Raw genomic sequence first — 17,869 nt, 5'->3', positions numbered from 1 at the left:
TTTGGTTTTAAGGTTTTTTCCAGAAAAAATGCCCAGGAGTAGGTCATAAGGTGATTATATGTTTTAGTTTTTAAAGGAGCAGCAATACTCTTCACCATAGTGGCAGTACCAATTTACATGCCCACTAACAGTGCAAGATTGTTCCCTTTTTTCCCACATTCTCTCCAGGAATTATTGCTTGTAGAATTTTTGTTGCTATCTATTCGGCCTGGCGTGAAGGAATACCACATTGTAGTATTGATTTGTATTTCTCTAATGAATAGTGATGATGAACTATGGATGGAGGTTCATGACACTGTACAGGAGACAGGAACCAAGACCATCCTCAAGAAAAAGAAATGCAAAAAAGTAAAATGGCTGTCTGAGGAGGCCTTACAAAATAGCTGTGAAAAGAAGAGAAGCCAAAAGCAAGGAGGAAGGGAAAGCTATATCCATTTGAATGCAGAGTTCAAAGAATAGCAAGTAGAGATAAGAAAGCCTTCCTCAGTGATCAGTGCAAAGAAATAGAAGGAAATAAAGAATGGAAAAGACTAGAGATCTCTTCAAGAAAATTAGAGATACCAAGGAACATTTCATGCAAAAAGATGGGCTCAATAAATGACAGAAATGATATGGACCTAACAGAAGCAGAAAACACTAAGAGGAGAACTGTACCAAAAATATCTTCAAGACCCATTTAATCACAATGGTCTGATCACTCACCTAGAGACAGACATCCTGGAATATGAAGTCCAGTGGGCCTTTGGAAGCCACACTACAAACAAAGCTAGTGGAGGTGATGGAATTCCAGTTGAGCTATTTCAAATTCTCAAAGATGCTGCTGGAAAGTTCTGCACTCAATATGCCAGTAAATCTGGAAAACTCATCAGTGGCCACAGGACTGGAAAACATTAGTTTTCCTTCCAATCCTAAAGAAAGGCAATGTCAAAGAATGCTCAAATTACAGAACAATTACACTCATCTCACACACTAGTAAAGTAGTGCTCAAAATTCTCCAAGCCAGGCTTCAGCTATATGTGAACCATGAACTTCCAGATGTTCAAGGAGGTTTCAGCAAAGGCAGAGGAACAAGAGATCAAATTGCCAACATCTGTCAGGTCGTGAAAAAGCAAGAGAATTCCAGAAATACATCTATTTATTCTTTATTGACTATGCCACAGCCTTTGAGTGTGTGAATAACAATAAACTGTAGGAAATTCTCAAAGAGATGGAAATACCAGACCACCTAACCTTCCTCTTGACAAATCTGTATGCAGGTCAAGAAGCAAGAGTGAAAACTGGACATGGAACAGCAAACTGGTTCCAAAGTGGGAAAGGAGCACATCAAGGCTGTATATTGTTGTCGTGTTTATTTAACTCATATGTGGAGTACATCATGAGAAACCCTGTGCTGGAGGAAGCACAAGCTGGAATCAAGTTTGCTGGGAGAAATATCAATAACCTCACATATGCAGGCGACACTACCCTTTCTGCAGGCAGAAAGTGAAGAAGAATTAAAGAGCTTCTTGATGAAAGTGAAAGAAGAGAGAAAACGTTGGCTTAAAGCTCAACATTCAGAAAATGAAGATCATGGTCTCATCACTTTATGGTAAATAGATGGGGAAATGGCAGAAACAGTGGCTGACTTTATTTTGGGGGGCTCGAAAATCACTGCAGGTGATGACTGAAACCATGAAATTAAAAGACACTTACTCCTTGAAAGGAAAGTTATGATCAACGTAGACAACTTATTAAAAAGCAGAGACATTACTATGCCAACGATGGTCCATCTAGTCAAGGCTATGTTTTTTCTAGTAGTCCTGTATGGATGTGAGAGTTGAACTGTAAAGAAAGCTGAGCACTGAAGAAGTGATGATTTTGAACTGTGGTGTTGGAGAAGACTCTTAAGAGTCCCATGGGCTCCAGGGAGTTCCAATCAGTCCATTATAAAGGAGATCAGTCCTGGTGTTCATTGGAAGGATTGATGTTTAAGCTGAAACTCCAATATTTTGGCCACCTGATGTGAAGAGCTGACTCATTTGAAAAGACCCTGATGCTGGGAAAGATGGAGGGCAGACAGAGAAGGGGGGACAGTGGATGAGATAGTTGGATGGCTTCACTGCCTCAATGGACATAAGTTTGGAGGACTCCGGGAGTTGGTGATGGACAGTGAGGCCTGGCCTGCTGAAGTCCATAGGGTCGCAAAGAGTCGGACCCGACTGAGTGACTAACCTGAACGTAGCCTCTTTTTCAGTGTTTTTCATCATCTGTATGATTTCTTTTGGGAAATGACTATTTAGATCTGCCTGTTTTGTTACTTAAGGTGTTTTTTTTTTTGTTTGTTTGTTTTTGATACTTGGGCTACGTAGCCATTTGCATATTTTTAAAAATAATGCCTTGATAACTAATGGGAACTATCTGTGTAGCACAGGGAACTGCCCTCCATGCTCTGTGATGACCTAAATTTAGAAGAAAATTAAATGAAAGAGGTTATGTTTATACACTTGTACACCTAGTGTGATTTGTGTACAGCAGAATGTAACACAACATTGTTAAGCAACTACATGTGTATATGTGTACATACTCTAGGCTCCATTTAAAGGATGTTCTAAAAGAAGCAGATGTAATCTACAATAACAGAACTGAGAACAGGGGTTGCATGGGGAAAGACAGTGTGGGGAAGTATACCAAAGAAATTATCTAGGATAATGGGGAAAAAAATTTTTTTTTCAATGAGCATTAGATATATAATCTAGGTGAAACTGCAGAAATATTTCTGAAATGGACATTCCAAACAGGGTCTTGCCAAGTGGCTCTATGTATTTATAAATTTACTAGATAATGTCATATTGTCCTTCAGAAAGTTGCGTCACACTATGCGCTCACAACACTGCTGAAACACTCCTTTTCCAATTTGTCATCGTCCATTTGGAGGAAAAATTTGGTATATTTCAACTTTGTCATTGAACTTTGGCAGTTTTCATGGTGAGAAATCATAATCCATTATTGTTTTCGTTTGCATTTATTTTATTACCAGGTAGGTATGACATTTCTTCCTGATTTTTGGTAATTTTCCTTTTTTCGGGGGAGGGTAATTTGTATGTTTTTTTTTTTTTATTATTGTTTTTTTTTTTCAATTCTCTTCTATTGGGTTTTTCATCTTTTCTTATTTTAACTTTGGACTCTGCATAAATGAGGTAAATGAGTCATTTGTCAGCTGTCTTCCAAATATTTCTCAATTGTCATTTTATAATTCCGTGTTTATTTTCTATTCAGTCATGCAGGAGTTTTACTACAAAAAAAGTTATGTAAATTTTCCCTTTTAAGCTTCTGGACAAAGAACATGTAAAATAAGAAATTTTAAAGGTGGCCCAAAACTCTAGGAAGCTAGAGGGTGTGGTTAAAAGAATCGGGAGAGGTCAACGCTCTCTGACTTGCTCCCCATACTCCCCTAGAGGTGTCAGGATGAGGCTTTGTGAGGTCAAGGCTCACCAGGGCCTCCATTAGCTGTGCAAGTGGCTTGCTGACCTCATAAAGTGTAAGGGTGTGGCCACCTGGGGAAGGGTATATATAGGGGTACTCAGGGGCTCTGAAGTAGACCACTGCGAGTCTTCAAAATTACTAAGGTGACTGGGAAGGCTCTAGAGCACTGGAGTTTCAGTTTTAGCATCATTCTTGGAACAGCTGACTCTAGATACCCAGGAGGAAAAGATGAAGATCTCCCATCAACTGAGGTCCAAAGGATGTGTCAAGGTGAGCTGAACCCACCTAAAGCTCCTCTTGTCTTTCTCTGACTTATTTAGTATGATCATCTCTAGGTCCATCCATGTTGGAAAAAAAAGCATTATTTCGTTCTTTCTTATGGATAATATTCCATTGTATGCATAATATATCTGTCTTTATCCACTCACATATTTAAGTGCCTTAAGGTCGTTTGCATGTCTTTGCTACTGTACATTGTGCTACTATAAACACTGTTGTGCATATCACTTTTCTGATGGGAGTTTTCATCTTAATGGATATATGCCCAGTAGTGTTATTGTTGGATCATATACTAACTGTATTTTTAGAGTATTAAAAAACTCTATACCAAGGAAGGAGATAATGGGCAGGTAGTTCAAAAGGAAGGAATATATGTATACATATGGCTGATTCATGTTGAGGTTTGAAAGAAAGCAACAAAACTCTGAAAAGCAATTACCCTTAAGAAAAAATAATTATAATTATTATAAAAGACCTGCTTACTGTTTTCAATAGTGGCTGCATCAGTTTCTTGATTTTCATGTATAGTAGTGGTAGTGAAAGTCACTCAGTCATGTTCGACTCTTTGCGACCACATGGATTATACAGCCCATGGCCAGAATACTGGAGTAGGTAGCCTTTTCCTTCTCCAGGGGATCTTCCCACCCAGGGGTCGAAACCATGTCTCCTGCTTTGTAGGTGGATTCTTTACCAGCTGAGCCACAAGGGAAGCCTGATTTTTCATGTATGCTGATGCTGCTGCTAAGCTGCTTCATTGTGTCCTACTCTGTGAGACCCCAAGACGGCAGCCCACCAGGCTCCCCATCCCTGGGATTCTCCAGGCAAGAACGCTGGAGTGGGTTCCCATTTCCTCTCAATGCATGAAAGTAGAAAGTGAAAAGGAAGTCGCTCAGTCCTGTCTGACTCTTCACGACTCCATGCCCTGCAGCCTACCAGGCTCCTCCGTCCATGGGATTTTCCAGGCAAGAGTACCGGAGTGTGGTGCCATTATAGGATGTTGTTCATCTCCCTGCAGTACATGGTTGAGTTACATGTTTTTTTTTTTTTTCAAATCTGTTTTGTTTTGTTTTAATACATACTCTTAGGAGTGGAGCTGCCAGGTCATATGCTCAGTCTCTCGTATTCTTGAAAAGACAAATTCCAGCAATCAGAATCCAACAACACATTAAAAAGATCATACATCATGACCAAGTGGGCTTTATCCCAGGGATGCAAGGATTCTTCAATATCCTCAAATCAATCAATGTAATACACCACATTAACAAATTGAAAAATAAAAACCATATGATTATCTCAAAAGATGCAGAGAAAGCCTTTGACAAAATTCAACATCCATTTATGATAAAAACTCTCCAGAAAGCAGGAATAGAAGGAACATACCTCAACATAATAAAAGCTATATAAGACAAACCCTTCAGCAAACATTATCCTCAATGGTGAAAAAAAAAAAAAAGCATTTCCTCTAAAGTCAGGAACAAGACAAGGGGGCCCACTTTCACCATTAATAATCAACAGAGTTTTGGAAGTTTTGGCCACAGCAATCAGAGGAGAAAAAGAAATAAAAGGAATCCAAATTGAAAAGAAGAGGTAAAACTCTCTACTTTTGCAGATGACATGATCCTCTACATAGAAAACTCTAAAGACTCCACCAGAAAATTACTAGAACTAATCAATGATTACAGTAAAGTTGCAGGATATAAAATCAACACACAGAAATCCCTTGCATTCCTATACACTAATAATGAGAAAACAGAAAGAGAAATTAAGGAAACAATTCCATTTACCATTGCAACGGAAAGAATAAAATACTTAGGAATATATCTACCTAAAGAAACTAAAGACCTATATATAGAAAACTATAAAACATTGGTGAAGGAAATCAAAGAGGACACTAATAGATGGGGGAATATACCATGTTCATGGATTGGAAGAATCAATATAGTGAAAATGACTATACTACCCAAAGCAATTTATAGATTCAATGCAATCCCTATCAAGCTACCAACCGTATTCTGCACAGAGCTAGAACAAATAATTTCACAATTTGTATGGAAATGCAAAAAAAACCTCGACTAGCCAAAGCTATCTTGAGAAAGAGAATGGAACTGGAGGAATCAACCTACCTGACTTCAGTCTCTTTTACAAAGCCACACTCATCAAGACAGTATGGTACTGGCACAAAGACAGAATTATAGATCAATGGAACAAAATAGAAAGCCCAGAGATAATTCCACACACATATGGACACCTTATCTTTGACAAAGGAGGCAAGAATATACAATGGATTAAGGAGAATCTCTTTAACAAGTGCTGCTGGGAAAAATGGTCAACCACTTGTAAAACAATGAAACTAGAACACTTTCTAACACCATACACAAAAATAAAACTCAAAATGGATTAAAGATCTAAATGTAACACCAGAAACTATAAAACTCCTAGAGGCGAACATAGGCAAAACACTCTCCGACATACATCACAGCAGGATCCTCTATGACCCACTCCCCAGAATATTGGAAATAAAAGCAAAAATAAACAAATGGGACCTAATTAAACTCTAAAGCTTCTGCACAACAAAGGAAACTATAAGCAAGGTGAAAAGACAGCCTTCAGAATGAGAAAATAATAGCAAATGAAGCAACTGACAAACAACTAATCTCAATAATATACAAGCAACTCTTACAGCTCAATTCCAGAAAAATAAATGGCCCGATCAAAAAATGGGCCAAAGAACTATATAGACATTTCTCCAAAGAAGACATACAGATGGCTAACAAACACATGAAAAGATGCTCAACATCACTCATTATCAGAGAAATGCAAATCAAAACCACTATGAGGTACCATTTCACACCAGTCAGAATGGCTGCGATCCAAACACCTACAAGGAATAAATGCTGGAGAGGGTGTGGAGAAAAGGAAACCCTCTTATACTGTTGGTGGGAATGCAAACTAGTACAGCCACTATGGAGAACAGTGTGGAGATTCCTTAAACAACTGGAAATAGAACTGTCTTATGATCCAGCAATCCCACTGCTGAGCATACACACTGAGGAAACCAGAAGGGAAAGAGACATATGTACCCCAATGTTCATAGCAGCACTGTTTATAATAGCCAGGACATGGAAGTAACCTAGATGTCCATCAGCAGATGAATGGATAAGAAAGCTGTGGTACATATACACAATGGAGTATTACTCAGCCATTAAAAAGAATACATTTGCACCAGTTCTAATGAGGTGGATGAAACTGGAGCCTATTATACAGAGTCAAGTAAGCCAGAAAGAAAAACACCAATACAGTTTACTAATGCATATATATGGAATTTAGAAAGATGGTAGCAGTAACCCTGCATACGATACAGCAAAAGAGACACAGATGTATAGAACCGTCTTTTGGACTCTGTGGGAGAGGGAGTGGGTGGGATGATTTGCGAGAATGCATTGAAACATGTATAATATCATATATGAAACAAGTCGCCAGTCCAGGTTCAATGCACGATACTGGATGCTTGGGGCTGGTGCACTGGGACGACCCAGAGGGATGGTATGGGGAGGGAGGAGGGAGGAGGGTTCAGGATGGGGAACGCGGGTATACCTGTGGCGGATTCTTTCAATATTTGGCAAAACTAATACAGTATTGTAAAGTTTAAAAATAAAATAAAATTTAAAAAATTAAATTAAATTAAAAAAAAAAAATAAAGGGCACTTAGTAGTGACATTTATAATGGCTCCTACCAAATATATCTCACTAGTACCATAAAGATTCCCCTTTAGCAATGTTTCTCTACCATGTCTTCTCTGTATAGTATTTGATACTTTTTCACTACTCAGAGATGATACTTCATTAGCATAGTTTGATTATTTATAACAATACACTGGGCTTCTCAGGTGGCACTGTTGTTAAGAATCTTCCAGCAAAGGCAGGAGTCAAAGGAGATGTGATTTGGGAAAATGCCCTGGAGGAGGAAATGGCGACTCACTCCAGAATTCTTGCCTGGAAAATCCCAAGGACAGAGGAATTTGTTGGGCTATGGTCTCCGGGATCACAAAAAGGTGAACCTAAAAGACTTCTTGGTAATTCACTATAATGAGTGTATTTCATGTGCTGTTAAAGAAATACTGAGAATTGCATTTACCTGTTGGTATTTTCTTCCAGATACGGTGTGCTATTTGACATTTTTCATCCACACAAAAGAGTTAGAAATTTTTGTTGTTTGTTTTCATTTCTGTATTTCTGTATTTATTTATTTTATTCTTATTGTTTTTTACTTTACACTATTGTAGTGGTTCACCATACATCAACATGCATCCGCCACAGGTATACACGTTTTCCCCATCCTGAACCCCCTCCTACCTCCTTCCCTATACCATCCTTCTGGGTCATCCCAGTGCACCAGCTCCAAGCTTCCTGTATCCTGCATGGAACATGGACTGGCGATTCATTTCTAATATGATATTATACATGTTTTAATGCCATTCTCTCAAATCATCCTCTGCTCCCTCTCCCACAGGGTCCAAAAGACTGTTCTATACATCTGTGTCTCTTTAGCTATCTCGCATACAGTGTTGTCATTACCATCTTTCTAAATTCCATATATATGTGTTAGTATACTGTATTGGTGTTTTTCTTTCTGGCTTACTTCATTCTGCATAATAGGCTCCACTTTCATTCACCTCATTAGAACTGATTCAAATGCATTTTTTTAATGGCTGAGTAATACTCCATTGTGTATATGCACCAGAGCTTTCTTATCCATTCATCTGCTGGTGGACATCTATGTTGCTTCCATGTCCTGGCTATTAGAAACTGTGCTGCGATGAACATTGGAGTACACGTGTCTCTTTCCCTTCTGGTTTCCTCAGTGTGTATGCCCAGCAGTAGGATTGCTAGGTCGTATGGCAGTCCTATTTCTAGTTTTTTTTAAGGAATCTCCACAGTGTTCTCCATAGTGGCCATACTAATTTACATTCCCACCAACAGTGTAAAGGGGTTCCCTTTTCTCCATATCCTCTCAAGCATTTACTGCTTGTAGACATTTGGATCACAGCCATTCTGACTGGTGTGAAGTGGTACCTCATTGTGGTTTTGATTTGCATTTATCCAATAATGAGTGATGCTGAGCATCTTTTCATGTGTTTCATAGCCATCTGTATGTCTTCTTTCGAGAAATACCTATTTAGTTCTTTGGCCCATTTTTTGATTGGGTCATTTATTTTTTTGGAATTGAGCTGTAGGAGTTGCTTGTATATTTTTGAGTTTAGTTTATCAGTTGCTTCATTTGCTATTATTTTTTTTTTTCCATTCTGAAGGCTGTGTTTTCACCTGGCTTATAGTTCTTTTGTTGTACAGAAGCTTTAGAGTTTAATTAGGTCCAATTTGTTTATTTTTGCTATTATTTCCAATATTCTGGGGGGTGGGTCATAGAGGATCCTGCTGTGATGTATGTCAGAGAGTATTTTGCCTATGTTCTCCTCTAAAGACAGATATGTTTAAAGCTCAGAAGCCTTTGGAATATTAAGTGAGTCTGTTTTTTTTTTTTTTTTTTTCAAGCAGTTTGAGCTGTATTTAAATGTTGATGTTTTCTTCTTAAGAGTGTCTTGGATTTCTTTTTCACTTATCATTATTATTATTATTTTTTTTTTTTTTTTTGATGAGTGACTACTGTCATGTTCAAGGGTAGGTGTCATATCAAGTCCAGCAATAGGACCTTGTGTATATCAGATGTCCATCAGTGATAGTTTTAAGGCTGCTGTTACAGAGAAAACTCCATGCTGCAAGGCTTTATTATTTGTTCCTTTTTAGGATGGCCTGTGATGTCTGAGAGTTTTTGTCAGGCCTTGGAGTACATTAGAGTAGAATGAGCCAAAGGATGCCACCAAATCTGATGTATCCTCACTTTTGGATCTTTGAAGTAAGTGTTCATATTCTCTTTAAGTTGAAGATAAGGATGAGTTGGTTTTACATGTACAGATTCTTGTTCTGAAACACTGAGATGACTTTATGTATTCAGTAGTGCTTGCTTTTCCCTACATATTATTAGAAATTGTTTTGTCTACCACTCTTGCTGCAATAGGTTTATACGGATTTTGTATTTAAGATGTATCTGTGGGAAGAAATTAATATCAAGTTCCAGATGTATCCCTTCCATCCACCAAGGTCCTTGGCTACCATAAGTTTCTTGCCAGTTTGGATGTCCACATCACATTTATGTGGGTGCACACTGCAGTGGATTTCTGTATCCCACCACTCCAATGTATCCCATGATATTTCTTGAAATGTTCCTTCATTTAGTGTGATGATCTCTGGATTTCTCTCTATTGGTGAAGAGGGCCTACTTTCAAATTTCAATCCTGATTAAAGCTTCATTCCAGACCTATATCACACTTCTTTATCCATTCCTCTATCCAAGTGCACTATCTTAACTTTCATTTCTTTGATATTCTGAAAGATGCAGCAGGACCTAGTTTGGGGTGTGTGGTGTTTGAAATGTGTACATGTCTGAAATACTGCAGGAGAGGATTTGATTTATCATGCTGTCACAACCTCTTTATTTATTTATTTTTCTCTCATGGGAGTGCACCTTTCTAGTCATGTCCATAGTGGCTCTTACCAGGTCCATTAAAGCATTACCTTAAAGCGTCCACTGTACTACTCCTACTCTGCCATTGATGCTATGTCCAGAATTTGACAGTGGCCCTTTCCATGCTCATGCGGAGGTGATAATGTCCTCGGAGGTTAGATGTCTGTATCTCTTAGAATTCACCCTATGTGTCATGTGCTTTTTTAAAGAAACACGGAACTATGTTTGGCTGTTCATATCCTCTTCCTGTTAGTTTCTCCCAAGTTTACTTTACTTATTTTCCCCTCTGTGAACCCTGAAAATTTGTTAAGGATGGGTATCAATTAGAGCTCAGCATCCTTGCGAATATTGTGGCCATCAGCAAGCATTTTAAGGTTGCTGTTAGAGAAAATGTCCACAAGGTGACAGCATTTCTTCATTCCCTCCTCTTTTCCCATGGTAACAGCAGCCTCTGTGTTATTCCCAAGTCTGGTTGTAAATGAGAGTAAAATGAGACACAGGTAGTCACCAAAAGTTTTGGTTGTTTACACTTTGATCTTTTTTTTTAAGCGAAACTATATATTTTTTAAGACTATTAACACTCTTGTAGTTGTTCCTTAGAAACATTTCCACCTTCCTTTCCACAGACACTTGGAGGAATTTAGCTCTAGTTATTGTCAGAGGTATCTTTTGGAATCTATTGAGTACATATCTCTTGATACAGGAGTTCCATGTGGATTATGAATTGCATAGGTATTTGTGGGTATAACTCTATTCCAGCCTTCACCTGTTGTCCTCTCACCCACCAATACACTTTGCCAACTGTAAATTTCTTACCAGGAGTCCATTTCACTTTTCCTTGGGTACTCATCCCATCAATATGTTTTTTAATCCCTTCTGGAAGGCATATGTTATAATATCTCTTTAATCCGCCTTTCTTTACTTTCTGTGATTCACCCTAGATTTCTGCATATTCCTGCAAATGTTTTTTTTTTTTTTTTTTTTCATAATGTCAGACTCATATTTATTGTGTCTCTATGCCCCATATGTTTCTCTTTTAATTTGCAGCCAGCGATTCTCTTTCCTTTCATCTCTTGGGCATTGTGACTGCTGCTCCAGGGTATGTTTGTGGAGGTGGTGGTGTTGTATTGCTCAAATACTCTGGGAGTCGAGCTGACATATGACATTCTCTATGTCATTTTGTGATTCCTAGGCACTTTGGCAGCCATGCTTATAAAGTCTCTGACCACTTTCCTCCCACCAATGGCATACAGGGTTCCCCTTTACTAACATTGATCTACTCTTTCTTGTCTGTAGACTTTTGGATAATGACCTTTTTGGTTTCTTATTAGTGATATTGCCTTGCAGTTTAAGTTTTCAATTCACTGATAAAAGAGCAAATAAGGCACATTTCCAGAGGCTTCTTTCTAAACATTGACTAAGTATTTACCTGTTGATGTTTCCTTCCTTACATGTGGTTTGCGCCCGTTTGTTTGTTTGTTTGTTTGTTGTTTGTTTGTTTGTTGGCATGCCACACCTGGCCATTTTCTAAGGGTCAATTCAATTCGATCGCTCAGTCGTGTCCAACTCCTTTTGACCCCATGAATAGCAGTACTCCAGGCCTCCCTGTCCATCACCAACTCCCGGAGTTTACTCAGACTCACGTTCATCGAGTCAGTGATGCCATCCAGCAATCTCATCCTCTGTCATCCCCTTCTCCTCCTGCCCCCAATCCCTCCCAGCATCAGAGTCTTTTCCAATGAGTCAACTCTGCATGAGGTGGCCAAAGTACTGGAGTTTCAACTTTAGCATCATTCCTTCCAAAGAAATCCCAGGACTCATCTTCAGAATGGACTGGTTGGATCTCCTTGCAGTCCAAGGGACTCTCAAGAGTCTTCTCCAACACCACAGTTCAAAAGCATCAATTCTTCAGTGCTCAGCCTTCTTCACAGTCCAACTCTCACATCCATACACGACCACAGGAAAAACCATAGCCTTGACTAGATGAACCTTTGTTAGCAAAGTAATGTCTCTATATGCTATCTAGGTTGGACATAACTTTCCTTCCAAGGAGTAAGCGTCTTTTAATTTCATGGCTGCAGTCACCATCTACAGTGCTTTTGGATCCCCCCAAAATAAAGTCTGACACTGTTTCCACTCTTTCCCCATCTATTTCCCATGAAGTACATGGGACTGGATGCCATCATCTTCATTTTCTGAATGTTGAGCTTTAAGTCAACTTTTTCACTCTCCACTTTCACTTGCATCAAGAGGCTTTTTAGCTCCTCTTCACTTTCTGCCATAAGGGTGGTATCATCTGCATATCTGAGGTTATTGATAATTCTCCCTGCAATCTTGATTCCAGCTTTTGCTTCTTCCAGTCCAGAGTTTCTCATGATATACCCTGCATAGAAGTTAAATAAGCAGGGTAACAATATACAGCCTTGACTTACTCTTTTTGCTATTTGGAACCAGTCTGTTGTTCCATGATGAGTTCTAACTGTTGCTTCCTGACCTGCATACAGATTTCTCAAGAGGCAGGTCAGGTGGTCTGGTATTCCCATCGCTTTCAGAATTTTACAGTTTATTGTGATCCACACAGTCAAAGGCTTTGACATAGTAAAGTAGAAATAAATGTTTTTTTTTTTGGAACTCTTTTGTTTTTTTTCATGATCCAGTGTATGTTGCCAACTAGATCTCTGGCTCCTCTGCCTTTTCTAAAACCCGCTTGAACATCAGGAAGTTCACGGTTCACATATTACTGAACCCTGACTTGAAGAATTTTGAGCATTACTTTACTAGCATGTGAGATGAGTGTAATTGTGCGGTAGTTTGAGCATTCATTAGCATTGCCTTTCTTTGGAATTGGAATGAAAACTGACCTTTTCCAGTCCTTTGGCCAACTGCTGAGTTTTCCAAACTCGCTGGCATATTGAGTGCAACCTTTCACAGCATCATCTTTCAGGATTTGAAATAGCTCAAATGGAATTCCATCACCTCCACTAGCTGTTCTCATAGTGATGCTTTCTACGGCCCACTTCATTTCACATTCCAGGATATCTGGCTCTTGGTCAGTGATCACACCATCCTTATTATCTGGGTCATGAAGATCTGTTTTTGTACAGTTCTTCTGTGTATTCTTGCCACCTCAATTCTTGTTTATTCAGTGATATTCTAGCAAGTCTCTTCTTTGTCCTGGATTAAGTTTTCTGTTTCTCTGGATCGTTCCCATCAGCAAACAGAATGACTATAATGTTACCTCTCATTAAAAATCTGTCTTTTGGTGACATATCCTGCCTATGCTTTTTTTATTTCATATTTGCTTATGGTAGACTTCTGCAGAGTTGTTTGTAGAATTTGTTATCTCCAGGTCTCTCATTTTCCTTTAAATTCACTCTTGTCAAGATCAACAGTGAATTCCAAATGTTTAACTCAATGGTCAATTTTTAGTTGTTATTTTATTTAATTTATTGACAACCTTTATCAGAGCAGTGCATTTCCTCCTCCCTAAAAAAAAAAAAAAAAAAAAATGTTTCATTTGCATTACAGAATGCTTCTCTTTCCTGCTTCTTTTCTACCTACATTCTCCCACATACAATGTGTGACCTCTGTGTCTGGCTTTATTCATATGTCATATTTTCTTTTGAAATATTTACTTATTTATCTATGTGGCATGTGGAATCTTAGTTCCCTGCCCAGGGATGGAACCTGTGCATAGTCTTAAACACTGGATTTCCAGAGAAGTCCCCTAGTTTGTGTATTTTCAAGATTCATCCATTTCTTGGCTGTATAGCAATGCTTTTTTTTATGGCTGGATATGGTATATCAATATGGTATATGGCTTACATGAATTCCATTGTGAACAAATACCACAGGTTTTTTATCCATTCATCAATTAATAGATAATATTTGGATGGTGTATTCTTTGTGGCTCTTGTGAGTAATGTTGTTGGGAACACTGTTTTTGAATGGACTTAATAGTTTCAGGGATTTTTTATTTTTTTTATATACAAAAGAGTGAATTTCTTGATCATATGGCTACTATATATTTAATTTTTGAGGTACTGACAAACCAAAGTGGTTGTACAATTTTACAGCAATATATTTTCAACAATATATTTCAGCAGTATATTTTCAACATTTTCAACAATATATGAAGATTCATTTTCTCCACATCCTCTGCCGCACTTGTTATTTTTCCTGGTTTTGATTATAGCCAAGCTAATGTGTGTGAAGTAGTATTTCAATGAAACTGATTTACATTTTGCTAAGGGCTTCCCTGGTGGCTCAGAAGGTAAAGTGTGTGCCTGCAATGCAGGAGACCTGTGTTCAATTCCTGGGCCAGGAAGATCCCCTGGAGAAGAAAATGACAATCCACCCCAGCACTCTTGCCTGGAAAATCCCATGGATGGAGGAGCCTGATAAGCGACAGTCCATGGGGTTGCAAAGACTCAGACACGACTGAGCGACTTAATTTCTTTCACTTTCAATCATGTTAAGCAGTATTTTTGGTGAAATGTCTATTCAAATTCTTTTCCTGGTTGTTAAATGTTTTTAATTGTTGTAAAAAAAATCTAACTTAAATTTTTACCATTTTAACCATTTTTACATGCTAAGTATTTCACATACTTTCATCAGCCTTTTTGGAGACAGAAATGGCAACCCACTCCAGTATTCTTGCCTGGAGAACCCCATGGACAAAGGAGCCTGATGGGCTACAGTCCATGCAAAAGCAAAGACTCATACATGACTGAACAACTAATACACACACACACACACACACACACACACACACACACACACAGTCACAGTGTTGTTTTGTTGTTGTTGTCATTGTTTTCGCTGTGCTATGCAACTTGAATGACAGTTTCCTGGTTGAGAACCATACCCAGGCCCCTGATAGGAAAGCATGGAGTCCTAACTTCTGAACTACCATGGAATTCCTTATCATATTGTTATGAAACATATCTTTACACCTTTTCATCTTGCAAAATTGAAACGCTATACCCATCACCTGTCCCATTAAACAACAACTCCTCTTTTCTTCCCTGTTTCCCTAGATCCTGGACTCCATCATTCTACTTTGTTCCTTTCTATTGCTTGACTATGTTAGATATGTGGAAACGTATAGTATTTGTCTTTTTTTATGACTGGCTTAATTCCTTTGGCTAGATGTCTTTATTTACTTTTTAAATGAATTTATTTTTTTTTTAACTTAACAATAATGTATTGGTTTTGCCATATATCAAAATGAATCCGCCACAGGTATACATGTGTTCCCAATCCTGAACTCTCCTCCCTCCTCCTTCCCCATACCATCCCTCTGGGTCATCCCAGTGCACCAGCCCCAAGTATCCAGTATCATTCATCGAACCTGGACTGGCGACTCATTTCATATATGATATTATACAAGTTTCAATGCCATTCTCCCAAATCATCCCACCCTCTTCCTCTCCCACAGAGTCCAAAAGACTGTTCTATACATCTTTGTCTCTTTTGCTGTCTCGTATACAGGGTTATGGTTACATCTTTTGAAATCCCATATATATGTGTTAGTATACTGTATTGGTGCTTTTTCTTTCTGGCTTACTTCACTCTGTATAATAGGCTCCAGTTTCATCCACCTCATTAGAACTGGTGCAAATGTATTCTTTTTAATGACTGAATAATACTCCATTGTGTATATATACCACAGCTTTCTTATCCATTCATCTGCTGATGGACATTTAGGTTGCTTCCATGGCCTGGCTATTAGAAATACTGTTGCAATGAGCATTGGGGTACATTTGTCTCTTTCAATTCTGGTTTCCTCAGTGTGTATGCCCAGCAGTGAGATTGCTAGGCCATATGGCATTTCTTTTTCCAGTTTTTTAAGGTATCTCCCCACTCTTCTCCATTGTGGCTGTACTAGTTTGCATTCCCACCAACAGTGTAAGAGAGTTCCCTTTTCTCCACACCCTCTCCAGCATTTATTCCTTGTAGACTTGGATGACAGCCATCCTGACTTGTGTGAAAAGGTACCTCATAGTGGTTTTGATTTGCCTTTCTCTGATAATGAGTGATGTTGAGCACCTTTTCATGTGTTTGTTAGCCATCTGTATGTCTTCTTTGAAGAAATGTCTATTTAGTTCTTTGGCTCATTTTTTGATTGGGTTGTTTATTTTTCTGGAATTGAGCTGTAGGAGTTGCTTGTATATTTTTGAGATTAGTTATTTGTCAGTTGCTTCATCTGCTATTATTTTCTCCCATTCTGAAGGCTGTCTTTTCACATTGCTTATAGTTTCCTTTGTTGTGCAGGAGCGTTTAAGTGTAATTAGGTCCCATTTGTTTATTTTTGCTTTGATTTCCAATATTCTGGGAGGTGGGTCATAGAGGATCCTGCTGTGATGTATGTCGGAGAGTGTTTTGCCTATGTTCTCCTCTAGGTGATGTCTTAAAGAATCATGCATGTTGTGGCATGTGGCAAAATTTCCTTTATATGGCTAAATAATATTCCGTTGTATGTATATATCACATTTGATGGACGTTTAGATACTTCCAACCCTTAGATGTTGTGATTAGCACTGCTTTGAGCATGGCTGTGCAAATATCTCAAGACCCCATGTTAACTTCTTTTGAATTTACATCCAGAAGTGGAATTGCTGAATCATGTGGTAGTTCTATTTTGAGTTTACTGAGGAGACTTTATACTGTTTTCTGTAGCAGTTGCACCGTTTTAAAATCTATCCATAACACACAAGGATCTACTTTCTGTACCTGCTTGCCAAGAATTGTCCTTTCCTTTCTTTCCTTTTACCTTTCCTTTCATTCATATGTAAATACGCACACATGCACACACAATATTTTCCATATCCTTTTCCGTTATTATTTATCACAAACTATGAATATATTTCCTTGTGCTATACAGTAGGATCTTGTTTATCTATTCTATATATTAACATTATAGTTTGCATCTACTCATCACCAGCTCCCAATCTATGCCTCCCCCACGCTTCCTCTCTTGGTAATCATGTAGTCTGCTCTCTATGTCTCTCAGTCTGTTTCTGTTTCATAGATAAGTTCGTTTGTATCATATTTTGGAGTCCACATATAAGTGATACCATATGATATTTGTATTTCTCTTTCTGACATCCTAAGTATTCTTTTTAATGTTAGTGTACAGTCAAGTGTTTACTTAATTTCATTTTCAAAACTTTTGTTGTTATTGTATAGAAATCTGCTTGATTTTTAAAATATTTATCTTGTATTCTGCAAGCTTTTTATTACTTCTTGTACTTGTGGTTTCTTCAGGATTTTCTATATATAAAAGTATGTTATCTCCAATATACTTTGACTTTTTCCTTTCCATTCTGAAGGCTTTTTTTTTTTTTTAAACAACAAAAACAATAATTCCTTTTCTTACCTGATTGCTCTGGTTATAGAACTGCCAGTATAATATTGAGCCAAAGTGTGGGATAGACTTCCTTGTGTTGTTCCCATTCTTAGGGGGAAAGCTCTCAGTTTTTCATTATTAAGTATGATGTTAGCTGTGGGTCTTTTACAGGTACCCTTTGATTGAGAAAGTACTCT

This window comes from Bos mutus, unplaced genomic scaffold (assembly GCF_027580195.1).
Source record: "Bos mutus isolate GX-2022 unplaced genomic scaffold, NWIPB_WYAK_1.1 CTG279, whole genome shotgun sequence".
Lineage (NCBI taxonomy): Eukaryota > Metazoa > Chordata > Mammalia > Artiodactyla > Bovidae > Bos > Bos mutus.
This window is presented reverse-complemented; position numbering follows the sequence as displayed.